A 14,995-nucleotide genomic window follows, 5' to 3' on the forward strand; every position below is an offset into this window, starting at 1 on the left:
TGCTTATTGATTTCAGAGAGGGAGGGAGAGGGAGAGATAGAAACATCAATGATGAGAGAGAATCACTGATTGGCTGCCTCTTGCATGCCCCTTACTGGGAATTGAGCCCACAACCTGGGCATGTGTCCTTGATTGGAATCAAACCTGGAACCCTTAAGTCCGAAGGCCAATGCTCTATCCACTTAGCCAAACCAGCCAGAGCTGTGTTTTATTATCATAAATAATTATTTATTATCATAAATAATTCTAGTATATTCTCAAGACATACCCAGTTGATTTTATAACTAATAATTTGACATTTGTATGAAAACCTTTAAAAAATATTTTTATTAGTTTTTAAAGAGAGAGGAAGGGTGAGAGAGAGAAATATTGATGTGAGAGCAAACCATCGAGATCAGCTGTCTCCTAGAGGCTCCCTACCAGGGTCAAGCCTGCAACCAGCCATGTGCCCTGACTGGGAAATCAAATGGCAACTTTTTGGTGCACAGACAACGCCCAACCAACTGAGCCACACCAGCCAGGCCTGAAAACATTTCCCCCCCCCATTGATCTTTTGAGAAAAAGTGCGGTGGGGAAAAGAGAGAGAGAGAAACATCCCTGTCAGAGAGACACACTGACTGGCTAACTGTCTCCTGCATACACCCTGACATCAAACCCAGGGATCCTCCAACCACTGAACCAAACTGGCCAGGGCTGAAAACATTTTAAAAAGTGGATATTGAGGTTAGGAAATGTTTCCCTGGGCATTTGGCTTTATTTAATTTTCTTATATGAATGGTGCAGCAATGGTGAACCTAGGACATGTGTTTTCTACTTATTTATTTGTTTGCTTGTTTGTTTTTTTACAGTTGTCATATGTAATAAAGTTTTTTCAGAATAAAAAGTATAATCAGCATATTTATAGTTTTACAACAGAAAGAGCAGGAAAGTGTCAAGAAAGACTTAAGTCTGTAGCTAATTCTATGTATGCCATAGGACAAATCACGTAACCTCTGGGGGACTCTGTTTCTGCTCCCACTTAACTAGAATCTTTCAGGGTTCTCCTCAGGACAAATACACTGGTTTTTAAATATTTGTTAATTGAAATATTACATACACAATGTGAAGTGCACAAATCATACGGGTGTTGAATTATAAAATGTACCCTATTGTAATAATTACTGATTTATTTTGAAAAGTATCCCTCGGTGATTATGATAAGCTTTCATTGTTAAACAAAACCCTGGACTTGAGTCTATAGATGATCTCATGCCTTTTACAACTCTTTCTAGAGTGAAATTAGCAGAAACAATGGAAGAACAAATTGGGGCAATCACGAAAATTTTACTTTGAAGAAGTTTATGGGGCTTATATAGTCTTCTGATGTCTCTCTTCCTGTTTACCCTTTTTCCCTTTCTGTCTAGGTCCTGGATAGAATGGAGAGGGGTCCTACTGAACCTCTGTCTTTTCTGAAAGTGGTCAGAGTTCTTACACAGGTGTGTTGATTCTATGAAGTTTGATTTATAAAAGACTTGATTTCTATTTAAACAAAAGATTAAATTAGAAATAAGACTTTTTAAAAAGAAGCCATTTTTATTTCAATGTCTGTAGATTATTTTACTTTGGCAAGCTGCATTTGGCCTATGGGTTGGACCCAAAGTGACTGAGTTAAAATCTGCATAATATGTATACCCTGGCTGGCTTGGCTCAGTGGATAGAGCAGCAGCTTGCAGACTGAAGAGTCCCAGGTTCAATTCCGCCAAGGGCACATGCCTGGGTTTCAGGCTCGATCCCCAGTAGGGGGCGTGCAGAAGGCAGCCAATCAGTGATTCTCTCTTATCATTGATGTTTCAATCACTCTCCTCCCTTCCTCTCTGAAATCAATAAAGAAATATATTTAAAAACATCTGCATAATAGAAAAGCAGTTGAATCATATCTTTTTCTGTTCTCTTGGAAATATGCAATATGGAAGAGTTCTTTATTGGCTACATGAAAAGTACCAAGGAAAGATGAAAAGTTGAATATCTTAATTGTCCATGATTCTGGAGGGGATTGAAGGCATGGATAAATCCAAGAAGGAAAATATTTATTTGGTCCTCTTTCTGATATTCTCAGAATTTATAACATTGGGGGGAAATCAAAGCTATCTTGCAAGTCTCTGATTGAGAGAAGAGCAAGTGTATATAGTCGGTTTTTGTTTTGTTTTTCACTCATTTACTTCTCTCATCACCATGAATAAACCTTATCATTAATCAGACATAAAAACTTTAGCTCAGTGATTTCCCAAACTTGTGTTCACATTCTAGTCACTTGATGGAGCTTTGCAAATTACTTATGCCTTTGTCTCCCTTCCTCCCCACACACTACCCCTTTGGGATTTTGTTATTTAGTTGGCTTGGGAGTATGGCCTGAATTTTGGAATTTTTAAAGATGCTTAGGTGCCCTAACCGGTTTGGCTCAGTGGATGGAGCATCTGCCTGTGGACTGAAAGGTCCTGGGTTCGATTCTGGTCAAGGGCATGTACCTGGGTTTCAGACACATCTCAAGTAGGAGGTGTGCAGGCGGCAGCTGATTGATGTCTCTCTCATTGATGTTTCTAACTTTATCCTTCTTTCTTCCTCTCTGTTAAAAAAAAATCAATAAAATATATTAAAAAAACAAATTTAAAACATAAAATAAAAGATGCTTAGGTGATTCTAGAGTGCAGACAGATTTGGGACCTCTGCTCTAGCTGGTTAAAGCAAATCTGGCCACTATGCAACTTAACTTCTTTTTTTTTTCATAAATATTTAGATAAATAATTAAGAATCCTGCACTCTAAATCTTTTTTTAAAAATATATATATTTTGTATTGATTTCAGAAAGGAAGGGAGAGGGAGAGAGTTAAAAACATCAATGATGGGAGAATCATTGGTTGGCTGCCTCCTGCACGTCCCACATTGGGGATCAAGCTCGCAACCTCTGGCAAGTGCCCTGACTGGGAATCGAACTGTGACTTCCTGGTTCATAGGTTGACGCTCAACCACTTAGCCATGCTGGCTGGGCAAGAATCCTGGGCTTGAAATCTAAGATTTTACTAGAATGTAAGCTCATAAAACCAAGTACCATGTTTTTATTTTCTTCACCATCATATCTTGAGCTTTTAGAGTAAGACCTGGTATATATTGCATGCTTAAGTGATTTGTTGAATGAGTGAATGAACCTATCAGTCTCTAGTGAGCTGAAAGTATGCTTTACCCAATACTTGAGTGGTCTGAGATATAGAGTGGGTTGATATTGGCTGTCACTTATTAGCTGTAGGACCTTAAGCAAGTTTGTTCTCTGTGCCTCGGCTTCCTCATTTGTAAAATGTGGGTTACAGGATCTATTCCATGGGGAATGGTAGAGTTAACAATGCAAAGCACTCAGAGCAGTGCCTGACACATAATAATGTTCTGTAAGTTTTAACTACTGTAGAATTCAAGAAGTCCTGGTTTCTCTGAAATTTGGATGATTTACCTGCAGAATACTGTTTGAGGGAGAAGGTAGAATAATGGAATCAGCTGCATTAAATGTAGTTAAAGAAATCCTGACAAATAAGTGATTTTTTTTTTGTCAACTTAATGGGGCATAATTTACATACAGTAAACTGCACGCATGGGTGTTTTGTTTTGTTTTTTTACTCATAAATGTAGTACTTTTATTTTAAAGTTTAAAAGTTACACAAATAATAGATACTTATACATAGGAAAATGTTTTAGACAGCTGCATTGCTTTTGGAGTGACTCTTACAGAGTTAGAATTATGTCTTGTTTTGGTTTCTGTATTTTAACCCTGGAGTCAGAGAAATCATTTAATCATGTATCATAAATAAATAAATAAATAACACTGCAATGAACATAGGGATGCATATATTCTTTGGTGATGAGTTTTTTGTTTTGTCTTTTAATATATTTTATTGGTTTTTTTACAGAGAGGAAGGGAGAGAGAGAGAGAGTTAGAAACATCGATGAGAGAGAATCATCGATCAGCTGCCTCTTGCACCCCTCCCACTGGGGATGTGCCCACAACCAAGGTACATGCCCTTGACCGGAATCAAACCCAGGACCCTTTAGTCTGCAGGCCGACGCTCTATCCACTGAGCCAAACCGGTTTCCGCTGGTTATGGGTTCTAATAATGTACTTATTAGTTTATAGTGCTTCTTCTGAAACAATCACCACATCAAGTACAGAAAATTTCTAATGCCCTAAAAAGTTTCTATACTCTTGATTTTCAGTCTATCCCTCCAGCACCCCTATTTTTTAGAATTTTGTATGAATGTATTCATACATTATATTTTCTTTCATGCTAGCTTTCACTCAGTAATGATTTTTATATTTACCCATGTTGTTGCATGTAGCAGTAGTAGATTATTTCCTTTTAATGCTAAGTAACAGTATTGCTTTGTTGTGTGGATATAACATGTTTGTTTATCCATTCCTGTGTTGTTGTTTTTTAAATATATTTTTACTAGAGGTCCGGTGCACGAAATTCGTACATGGGGGGTGGGGGGGTCCCTCAGCCCAGCCTACACCCTCTCCAACCTGGGATCCCTCAAAATCCAGGACTGCTGGCTCCCAACTGCTTGCCTGCCTGCCTTCCTTATTGCCCCTAACCACTTCTGCTTGTCAACTTGATCACCCCCTAATCACTCCTCTGCCAGCCTGATTGATGCCTAACTGCTCCCCTGCCAGCCTTTTTGCCCTTAACTGCCCTCACCTGCAGATCTGGTCACCCCTAACTGCCCTCCACTGCAGGCCTGGTCCCCTCCCAACTGCTCTCCCCTGTAGGCCTGGGTCTCCCCCACCCCACCCCCCACTACCCTTCCCTGCAGGACCAGTCATCCCCAATTTTCCTCTGCCAGTCTGGTCATCCCTAACTGCTCTTCCCTACAGGCTTGATCTCCCCCACATGCCCTCCCTTGCAGGCCTGGTGCCTCCCAACTGCCCTCCCCTGCTGTCCATCTTGTAATGGCCATCTTATATCCACGTGGGGGGCATCCATCTTTGACCACATGGGGGCAGCCATCTTGTGTGTTGGAGTGTTGGTCAATTTGGATATTACTCTTTTATTAGATATGATAGAGGCCTGGTGCACAGGTGGGGGCCAGCTGGTTTGCCCTGAAGGGTGTCCCAGATCAGGGTGGGGATTCTCATGGGTATGGGGCAGCCTGGGCGAGGAGCCTGTTGTGGTTTGCAGGCCAGCCATGACCCCTGGCGACCCTAACCCTAACCCCTAACCCCTAACCCTAACCCTAACCCTAACCCTGGTACTGGGATTTATTTATCTTCTATAATTGAAACTTTGTAGCCTTGAGTGGAGGCCTGGATAGCCAGGATTGATTTTAGAGAGGAAGGGAAAGGAAGAGAGAGAGAAACATCAATGATGAGAATCATTGAACTGCTGCCTTCTGCACACCCCCTGCTGGCAATCAAGCCTGCAGCCCAGGTATGTGCCCTGACTGGGAATCAAACTGTGACCTCCTGGTTCATAGCTCAACACTCAACCACTGAGACATATGGGCTGGTCTGTTTCTGGTTTTGATGATTGTGAATAAAGCTACTATAAGCATTTTTGTACAAGTCTTTGTATAGATATGTTTTCAATTTTTTTGGTAAATCTCTAGCAGTGGGATTGCTGGGTTGTATGGTATAGTATCTAACATGTTAAGAAATTGCCAAACAGTGTTAAAGGAGGTGAATATTCAGCAGGATTTCCAGTCAGGGTGCATTTATTTTTTTAAATTTGTTATTGCATAAAAAATTACCACAAATTTAGCTTCTTAATAAAACACGTTTATTATGGCACATTTTCTTTTTTTTCTTTTTCTTTTTTTTAATATTTTTTTAAAATTAAATTATTATCTTTGTACATGTTTTAACATTGCCCCCCCCCCCATACATACTCCCCCTCCCCAGAGTTTTGTGTCCATTGGTTGTACTTATATGCATGTATACAAGTCCTTCGGTTGATCTCTTATCTCCCCAGATCTTATTATGGCACATTTTCATGGGTTAGGAATCTGGGCACAGCTTAGGTGGGTCATCTGTTTTAGAGCCTCTTACAGGTGTCAGTTAGGCTTCAAGTCTTGTCTCAATGCTTGACTAATGAAGGAACTGCTTGCAAGCTCACTTGGTTGTGTTTTGGTAGAATTCACTTCCTCAAGGGAAGTTGGATTAAGGGCCTTGATTTTTCTTTTTCTTTTTTCATGTATTTTATTGATTTTTCAGAGAGGAAGGGAGAGGGATAGAGAGCTGGAAATATCGGTGAGAGAGAAACATCGACCAGCTGCCTTCTGCACACACTTTACCGGGGATGTGCCCGCAGCCAATGTACATGCCCTTGACTAGAATTGAACCTGGGACCTTTCAGTCTGCAGGCTGATGCTCTATCCACTGAGCCAAACCTGTTTTGGCAAGGCCTTGATTTTTCACTGGCTGTTGCCTGCAGGTTGCTCTCTGTTCCTTGCCATGTGGCCTCTCCAAAATGGCATGCTGAAAAGGCAATAAATAAGAGTCTTCTAGGGAAGCGGTTGCCAACTGGTGGTCTGTGGACCACTGGTGGTCCATGAGGTCCGAAAGGTTAGTGACTACTCTTCTAGGGAGATAGAAGTGTCCATCTTTTATAACCTAACACACACACACACACACACACACACACACACACACACACACCGCCGCCCCCCTCCTTCCCCCACTCCTGGCCTGATCACCCCTAACCACCTAACCACCACTGCCTCGGCCTTGCCACCATAGGTTTGGAAGGTCTCCGGATCTAAATAGCATATTACCCTTTTATTAGTATAGATTGTTTCAAATTTGCTAGTGGGAATCCCTTAAAACTGGCTCCTGTGTCCTTGTGACAAATCCACATTGGTCTGAATAAGCACTTTCTTATCTTTTGGTACAATATGATTTTTTTTAATCCTTGTCTAAGGACATGCTTATTAACTTTAAAATACATTTTTATTGATTTTAGATAGGAAGAGAGAGAAAGAGATACATCAATGATGAGAGAGAATCATTGATCGGCTGCCTCCTGCATGCTGCACAATAGGGATTAAGCCTGCAACACAAGCATGTGTCCTGACCAGGAATAGAGCCATGACCTTCTAGTTCATAGGTGTACACTCAACCACTGAGCCATGCTAACTGGGCTTATTGATTTTAGAGAGAAAAAAATCACATCGATATGAGAGAGAAACATGGATCAGCTGCCTCCTGCACAAGTCCTGATGGAGTCAAACGCACACCATTTTGGTGCATGGGATGACACTCCAACCAAGTGAGCCACCTGACCAGGGCAAAACATGATTTTTTCAATTTACCTTGAAGATAGCCATTTTTATTGGAAATATTGAGCACGCAGGAGGCAGCTGATCCATGTATCCCTCTCAAATTGATGTTTCTCTCTCTAAAAAAAAATTTTTTTAAATTAAGGAAACTTACTTTCTTTAAAAAAGGTTTTCTTCTGGCCTGGCCAGTGTGGCTCAGTGGTTGAGCGTTGACCTGTGAGCAGGAGGTCATGGTTCAATTCCAGTCACCTAGGTATGCATATATGTATTTATTTATTTATGCACCGGGCCTCTAGTATACCATGCCTGTATTGCCCACTTGATCCTCAGTAGGGGACAAGCAGGAGGTAACTGATCAATGATTCTCTCTCACCATTGATGTCTCACCCTCTCTCCCTTCCTCTCTGAACTCAATAAAAATACATTAAATTTTTTTTTCTTCTGTACTTTTTTCTAACACTTTTAGGGTTTCATCTATTACACTAAAGTTTTGGATCAATTTGGAGTTATTTTGAAGTGAGGTATAGCTCTAATTTTTTTTCTATGTGGCTACCTAGTCCTATATAGTAAAAACGCATTTTTCCCCCTCTCTGACCTATTAAAATTCCACTGTCTATTTATATCCCAGTATCACACAATTTTAATTATTAAGACTATGTTTTACTGTGCACCTATGGATGAGGACAATGGGGAGAGGGGAAAGGGCAGAGGGTGGGGTGGGAACCTGGTGGAGGAGAGCAATGGTGGGGGGGGGAAAAGGAACATTTGTAATAATATGAACAATAAAAACTTATTTAAAAAAAAAGACTGTTTTAATATTTAGTAGGAGGAGTCCCTTTATTACTCTGATTTCTCAGTTTGTCTGACTTGTTCCCATATGAGTTTTGGAGTCAACTTGTTTATTTCAAAAAAGAAGTTTGCATTTTTATTGGGATTGTTAAATTATAAATTAGGGAGCATTGACATTTATGAATCTTTTTGTCCAAGAATTTGGTGTGTCATCCAATTTTTAGGTCTTGTTTGTTTTTGGACCCTGTTTTTAAATTTTCTTCTTATATCTTTACATTTATTTTTTTCCCCATTGATTTTTAGAGAGAGTGAAGGGGGAGATAAAAACATCAATGTGAGAGAGACACGTTGATTGGTTATCTCCCTCACAGGGATTGAGCCTGCAACCAAGGTACATTCCCTCGACTGGACTTGAACCTGGGACCATTCAGTCTGCAGGCTGATACTCTATCACTGAGCCAAACCGGCTAGGGCTACACCATATTTTTTTAAATGTATTTTTATTGATTTTAGAGAGGAAGGGAGAGAGATAGAGACATTAATGATAACAGAGAATCATTGATCTGCTACCTTCTGCATGTCAGGTAGGAATTGAACCGTGACCTTCTGGTTCATAGGTCAATGTTTAACCACTGAGCCATGCCGGCTGGGCAGGTTTTACTTTTCTGATCAAGAAGGATTGTTGAATTTTTTCAAATGTCTTTAGTACCTGTGACGATGATCATATGATTCTTTTCCCCTTAGTTTTCTAATACTGAGCCTTCTGTGCATTCCTAGAAGAAACTTTGTTGATCGTTGTGCATTATTCTTTGATATACTCTTGTATTCTTTCTTTTTATTTTTTAATTTTCTTTATTGATTAAGGTATTACATATGTGTCTTTATCCCCCCATTGCCCCCTACCCTCTACTCATGCCCTCACTCCCCCCCCCCCCCCCAGTGTCTGTGTCCATTGGTTATGCTTATATGCATGCATACAAGTCCTTTGGTTGATCTCTCCCCCTTACCCCCACCCTCTTCTACCTTCCCTCTGAGGTTTGATGGTCTGATCAATGCTTCTCTGTCTCTGAATCTGTTTTTGTTCACCAGTTTATGTTGTTCATTATATTCCACAAATGAGTGAGATCATGTGATATTTATCTTTCTCCAACCAACTTATTTCGCTTAGCATAATGCTCTCCAGGTCCATCCATGCTGTTGCAAATGATAGGAGTTCCTTCCTTTTTACAGCAGTTTAGTATTCCATTGTGCAGATGTACCACAGTTTTTAATCCACTCATCTGCTGATGGGCACTTAGGCTCTTTCCAAATCTTAGCCATGGTAAATTGTGATGCTATGAACATAGGGGTGCATATATCCTTTCTGATTGGCGTTTCTAGTTTCTTGGGATATATTCCTAGAAATGGGATTACTTGGTCAAATGGGAGTTCCATTTTTAGTTTTTTAAGGAAATTCCATATTGTTCTCCATAGTGACTGCGCCAGTCTATATTCCCAACAGCAGTGCAGGAGGGTACCTTTTTCTCCACATTCTCTCCAGCACTTGTCATTTGTTTGATTTATTAATGATAGCCATTCTGACAGGTGTGAGATGGTACCTCATGTTTTTTTTGTTTTTTTTTTAATTTATTGATTTTTTACAGAGAGGAAGGGAGAGAGATAGAGAGCTAGAAATGTCGATGAGAGAGAAACATCGACCAGCTGCCTCCTGTACATCCCCTACCGGGGATGTGCCCGCAACCAATGTACATGCCCTTGACTGGAATCGAACCTGGGACCTTTCAGTCCGCAGACCGACGCTCTACCACTGAGCCAAACCAGCTTCGGCCCTCATGTTTTTTTTATTTCTATCTCTCGGATAATTAGTGACTTTGAACATGTTTTCATATGTCTCTTGGCCTTCTGTATATCCTCTTTTGAAAAGTTATCTATTTAGATCCATTGCCCATTTTTTTGATTGGGTTGTTTATCTTCCTTTTGTTAGGTTGTATGAGTTCCCTGTAAATGTTGGAGATTAAACACTTATCAGAGACAACATTGGCAAAAAGGTTCTCCCACACAATGGACTTTCTGTGGTTTTGTTGATGGTTTTTTTTTCTGTGTAGAAACTTTTTATTTTGATGTAGTCCCCTTTGTTTGTTTCCTCTTTAGTTTCCATTGCCCTAGGAGCTGTATCAGTGAAGATATTGCTGCAGCATATGTCTGAAATTTTGTGGATTCCTCTAAGACAGTGGTCGGCAAACTCATTAGTCAACAGAGCCAAATATCGACAGTACAAAGACTGAAATTTCTTTTGAGAGCCAAATTTTTTAAACTTAAAATTCTTCTAACACCACTTCTTCAAAATAGACTCGCCCAGGCTGTGGTATTTTGTGTAAGAGCCACACTCAAGGGGCCAAAGAGCCGCATGTGTCTCGCGAGCTGCAGTTTGCCAACCACAGATCTAAGATTTTTATGGTTTCCCATCTTACGTTTAAGTCCTTTTCTCATTTTGAGTTTATTTTTGTGTATGGTGTAAGTTGGTGGTCTAGTTTCATTTTTTGCATGTATCTGTCCAATTTTCCCAGCGTCATTTATTGAAGAGACTATCTTGACTCCTACTCTTTTATTCTATTTGAAATTTGGCTTAGAAATCTTTTTTAAATTTCTTTATTAAGATATTACATTTGTGTCCTTATTGATCTAGAAATATTGCTTTAATATAGAGAGATTGAGCAATGTAGGAGAGATTGATCTGTAGCTTTCTGTCTGCAGTTAGTTTCAGCTTTTGATGCTCATATTGTATTTATTTCATAAGAAAATTGGAAAGCTTTCTTTTTATATACTGTGTAACAGTTTTAGATCATTAGACTTAATCTGTTCTCTACAGGGTTAATAGTGTTTTCATTAATTCGGTACATGGCACTTTTGGGGGCATAATCATATTTATATAAATCAGCAATTTTCAACCTTTTCATTTTATGACACACTAATTACTAAAATTCTGCAGCACACAAAAAAATGTGTAATTTTTTTATTCATTCACATTGGACAGCTGTTGTTGTGTTGGCTGTTGTCACTTATTTTATTTGACAATCTAAGGGAAAAGAGGTCATTGCCCCTGACTAAGTAGTCAGGTTTTGCATGTTTTAAAAATTCTTGTGGCACACCCATTGAAAATTGTTGACACAGATAGATGTGAGCAGAATCTTGAGTAAAATAGTCTCTGGTCTTTTTAATTTTCTTTGTGTCTGTGGTTTTCTCTTTTTTTAAATATATTTTTATGTCAGAGAGGAAGGGAGAGAGAGAGAGATAGAAACATCAATGATGAGAGAGAATTGATCAGCTGCCTTCTGCACGCCCCACCCTGGGGATCGAGCCCGCAACCTGGGCATGTGCCTTTGGCCAGAACCAAACCCCGGGTCCCTTCAGGCCGCAGGCTAACGCTCTGTCCTCTGAGCCAAACCGACTAGAGCTCTTATTTCTTACTAGAGGCCCGATGCACGAAATTTTTGCCACAGTAGGCCTTCCTTCCCTGCTGCCCAGACTGGCTTCCCTGTGGCATCCAGGACCCAAGCTTCCCTCTGGCTGCCGGCACCTGGACCTGGGCTTCTCTCCTAGAGGGAGGCCCACCCACCTGCCTCAGCCAGTGGCCTGGGCCTCCCTCTGTGAGGGGCAGGGAGGAGGCTCATGGGCAGTCACATCGCTCCTGCCTTGGCTAGGGGTGCCAGTGGGTGTCATAGGATGGTCCTAGATGGTTGTCCAGATGGTCGTTCCGCTGTTCGGCTGTTTGGTCGATTTGTATATTACACTTTTATTATATTAGATTTTATATATTAGGGTTTTCTCCCCCTTTTTACTCACTAGATTAATTAGTGGTTTAACTATTTTACAGATTTTTCCCCCAGTGTACCACTTTTTAGATTAATTTATTAGTTCTAATGTTTTTCTACTTTCTTATTAATTTCTGCTTTCATCTGTATTAATTCCTTTATTTTGCTTTCTTTCAGTTTACATTATTAGTTTTCCTCCTTTTTTTTTTTTTTTTTTTTTTTCCAGAGAAAGTGGAAGGGAGATAGGGAGGGAGGAAAAGAGAAACATCTGTTAGTGAGACACATTGATTGATTGCTTCCTGCATGCACCTTCACTGGGCCAGGGATTGAACCTGCAACCCAGGTATGTGCCCTTGACCTTTGGTGCTCAGGGCTTATTTATGCTCTAACCATTGAGCACACTGGCCAGGACTAGAAGAGGTGTGTCTTTCTTTTAGTGTGTATACAGAATATTTTGGTTTTGGCACCAAGTATCTGCAAACAGTGCAACATGATGTTAATTTTTTTTAATTTGACATTTAAAAATGAAGGTATAGGAAAGGCTCCAATGCTTAGTGTCACAGTGTCATGATTATTATTAAGTGAAACTGGTATATGTCCCTGAGCTTGCTTCTATACTCTGAATGCTTGTTGATGAGTGGTTTAAGATCTCGGAAAAAAGATACTTAAAGAAAACCCTTTTTTTAACATTGTCTGGAGATATCTAAGTTGACTTGATAACTTGTGATATTTACATTAACTTCTGTTGCAAAAATAGGTAACGTGTAATATTGTAACTTTCTTTTTCTTTTTTTTAGAATTTTTATTTGGCTGCTACCTTGAAATATAGTCCCTAAAAATGCCAGCTTGTTTGGATGTAGAAGATGACCTGGATAAATGACAAAAATTAAGAAAGATATTTTGGTGAGTGAAATCTTATGTGAGAAAGTGGATATGGCTTGGCTTAATTCCAAGCAATGGAATGGCTGTACCATTACATAGCAAGTAAAAAACTGTTTCCTTCATCATCTAGTGTTTTGTCAAAGGTTAAGGTATGGGAGATTTCAGCATATTTAAAGAAGCCAAAATTCACCAAGTTTGAACCTTCTGTTCTTCTGGGGTTAAGAGATTGCTTAATATCTCTCTCTCTCTCTCTCTCTCTCTCTCTCTCTCTCTCTCTCTCTCTCTTCTCTTTTTTTCTCTTTTTTTCTCTTTTTTTCTCTTTTTTTTTTTTTTTTCTTTTCTTTTCTTTTCTTTTCTTTTCTTTTCTTTTCTTTTCTTTGGAGTCCACAGACCTCCCAAGAGATACATCATAACACTTAAATGCATTTTAAATATCAGGTTTTCTCCAGCAATACATTAAACCCACATAGTTCATTCAGGTCTAGTGCTGTACTAGTCAATCACATGAGTCATACCTGGATTGTCAGATTTAATTAGAAATTGAAAACTGATGGCTTTTGAGCCATATGCAGCTGCAGTGTGTTTCATTTGGCCCATAGAGTATTTACAAAAATGTAAATTTCTTTGAAAATCTGGAGATTTCACTAAATATGGATTTTTGTCTTTTCTTAAAATTCAAAATATTTATTATTTCTGGGCCTTAGTAATTCCTCCCATCGCTCCAAAGGAAAATAATAAGCTGGAGCAAAGTTGTGAGTGCTCATCATAGATGGGTATTTGAGTTTCTCATTGCTTAAACCATTCATACAGTATGTGTAAATACACTTAATGGCCAGTGTTCTTCTCTTAGTTATTTTACCTGTCTGACTCCAATAGGTATGTGAGTTTGTGATATCTGATGTGGATAATAGTGTCTTGTCTTTTGCCCAAATGGCATCCAAGTCAAATAATTTGAATAGCCTGAAACAATATTTTACTGATTATTCAGCTACCTGCTCCAGGTAAAAATTCTGAAGAGAAAGGACTGGTGCAGATAGCTAAATATATATAACTAGAAGTCCAGTGCACGAAAATTCATGCACTTTAAGGGGACCCTCAGCCCGGCCTGCACCCTCTCATAATCAGGGACCCCTTGAATAGGGTCCCTAGGCCTGGCCTGAGATCAGGGCCTATCAGGGCTTTCCTTCCTCAGGCTGCAGGCAGCTGGCCCCACCCCTGCCACTGCTTGCCATCTGTGCAACGCTACCCCCCACCTCCCAACCACTGCAGGTGACAGGCTGGGATGCAATGGCTTGGCTGGCCTGGGCCTCCCTCTTTCTTTGCTTGGGGATGGAGCCAGCCCTGCGAGGGGCCCTCTGCCTACCTTATTGCCCCTAACCACTGGCCTACCTACCTGATTACCTCTAACCACTCTGCCTGCCTGCCTGATTGCCCTGCTTGCTTGGGGGTGGGACAAGCCCTGCAAGGGGCCATCTGCCTATCTGATCGCCCCTAACCACTCGCCTACCTGATTGCCCCTAACTACTCTGTCTTCCTGCCTGATTGCCCTGAATGCTTGCTTGCAGGCGGGGCCAGCACTGACTTCCGGTTGGTCAGCCTCTGGTTATTACAACCCAGGGTTTTTATATATTAGGATACTAGAGGCCCGGTGCATGAATTCGTGCACGGGTGGGGTCCAGCCTGCCAGCCCAGATCAGCCCCACCCCCTGGTCAAACTCCTGGTTGAACTCCTTGTCGAAAGAATTGAATTCGCGGTTGAGGGGACAGTTTGCATATTAGCCTTTTATTATATGGGATAATATAAATACTTTTTTAAAAAGCTTTTTATTATGAGCAATTTTAATTATATATAAAATTATGGTATAAATAATACCTATATACTCATGATCTATTGTTAACCAATATTAACATTTTGTTTTGCCATATTTGCTTAATGTATTTTCAAGTAAATTGAAGATACCATGACATTTCACTCCTAATGTTTCAGTATGCATCTCTCTTTTTTTTTTTAATATATTTTATTGATTTTTTACAGAGAGGAAGGGAGAGAAATAGAGAGCTAGAAATGTCGATGAGAGAGAAACATTGACCAGCTGCCTCTTGCACACCCCCTACCGGGGATGTGCCCACAACCAAGGTACATGCCCTTGACCGGAATCGAACCTGGGGCCTTTCAGTCCACAGACCAATGCTCTACCACTGAGCCAAACCGGTTTCGG

At 40.2% G+C, this 14,995-nt stretch overlaps 1 protein-coding gene across 13 annotated transcripts in view; it reads left to right on the forward strand.

The window, feature by feature from the left end:
* NCOA6 (nuclear receptor coactivator 6) overlaps window positions 1–14,995 on the forward strand; it is a 101,328-nt gene that overhangs the window by 13,915 nt on the left and 72,418 nt on the right. For 11 of the 13 annotated variants that reach the window (XM_036419765.2, XM_036419760.2, XM_036419762.2 and 8 more), the window contains exon 2: window positions 12,692–12,797. The exons of 1 other annotated variant lie outside the window; for it this stretch is intronic. The gene's annotated coding sequence lies outside the window, so the exon portion shown is untranslated. Of the gene's footprint in view, window positions 1–1,403; window positions 1,476–12,691; window positions 12,798–14,995 lie in introns of all 13 variants that reach the window. One more of the 13 variants, XM_036419755.2, reaches the window with a different exon arrangement.

The sequence above is a fragment of the Pipistrellus kuhlii genome, unplaced genomic scaffold (assembly GCF_014108245.1).
Source record: "Pipistrellus kuhlii isolate mPipKuh1 unplaced genomic scaffold, mPipKuh1.p scaffold_m20_p_6, whole genome shotgun sequence".
NCBI lineage: Eukaryota > Metazoa > Chordata > Mammalia > Chiroptera > Vespertilionidae > Pipistrellus > Pipistrellus kuhlii.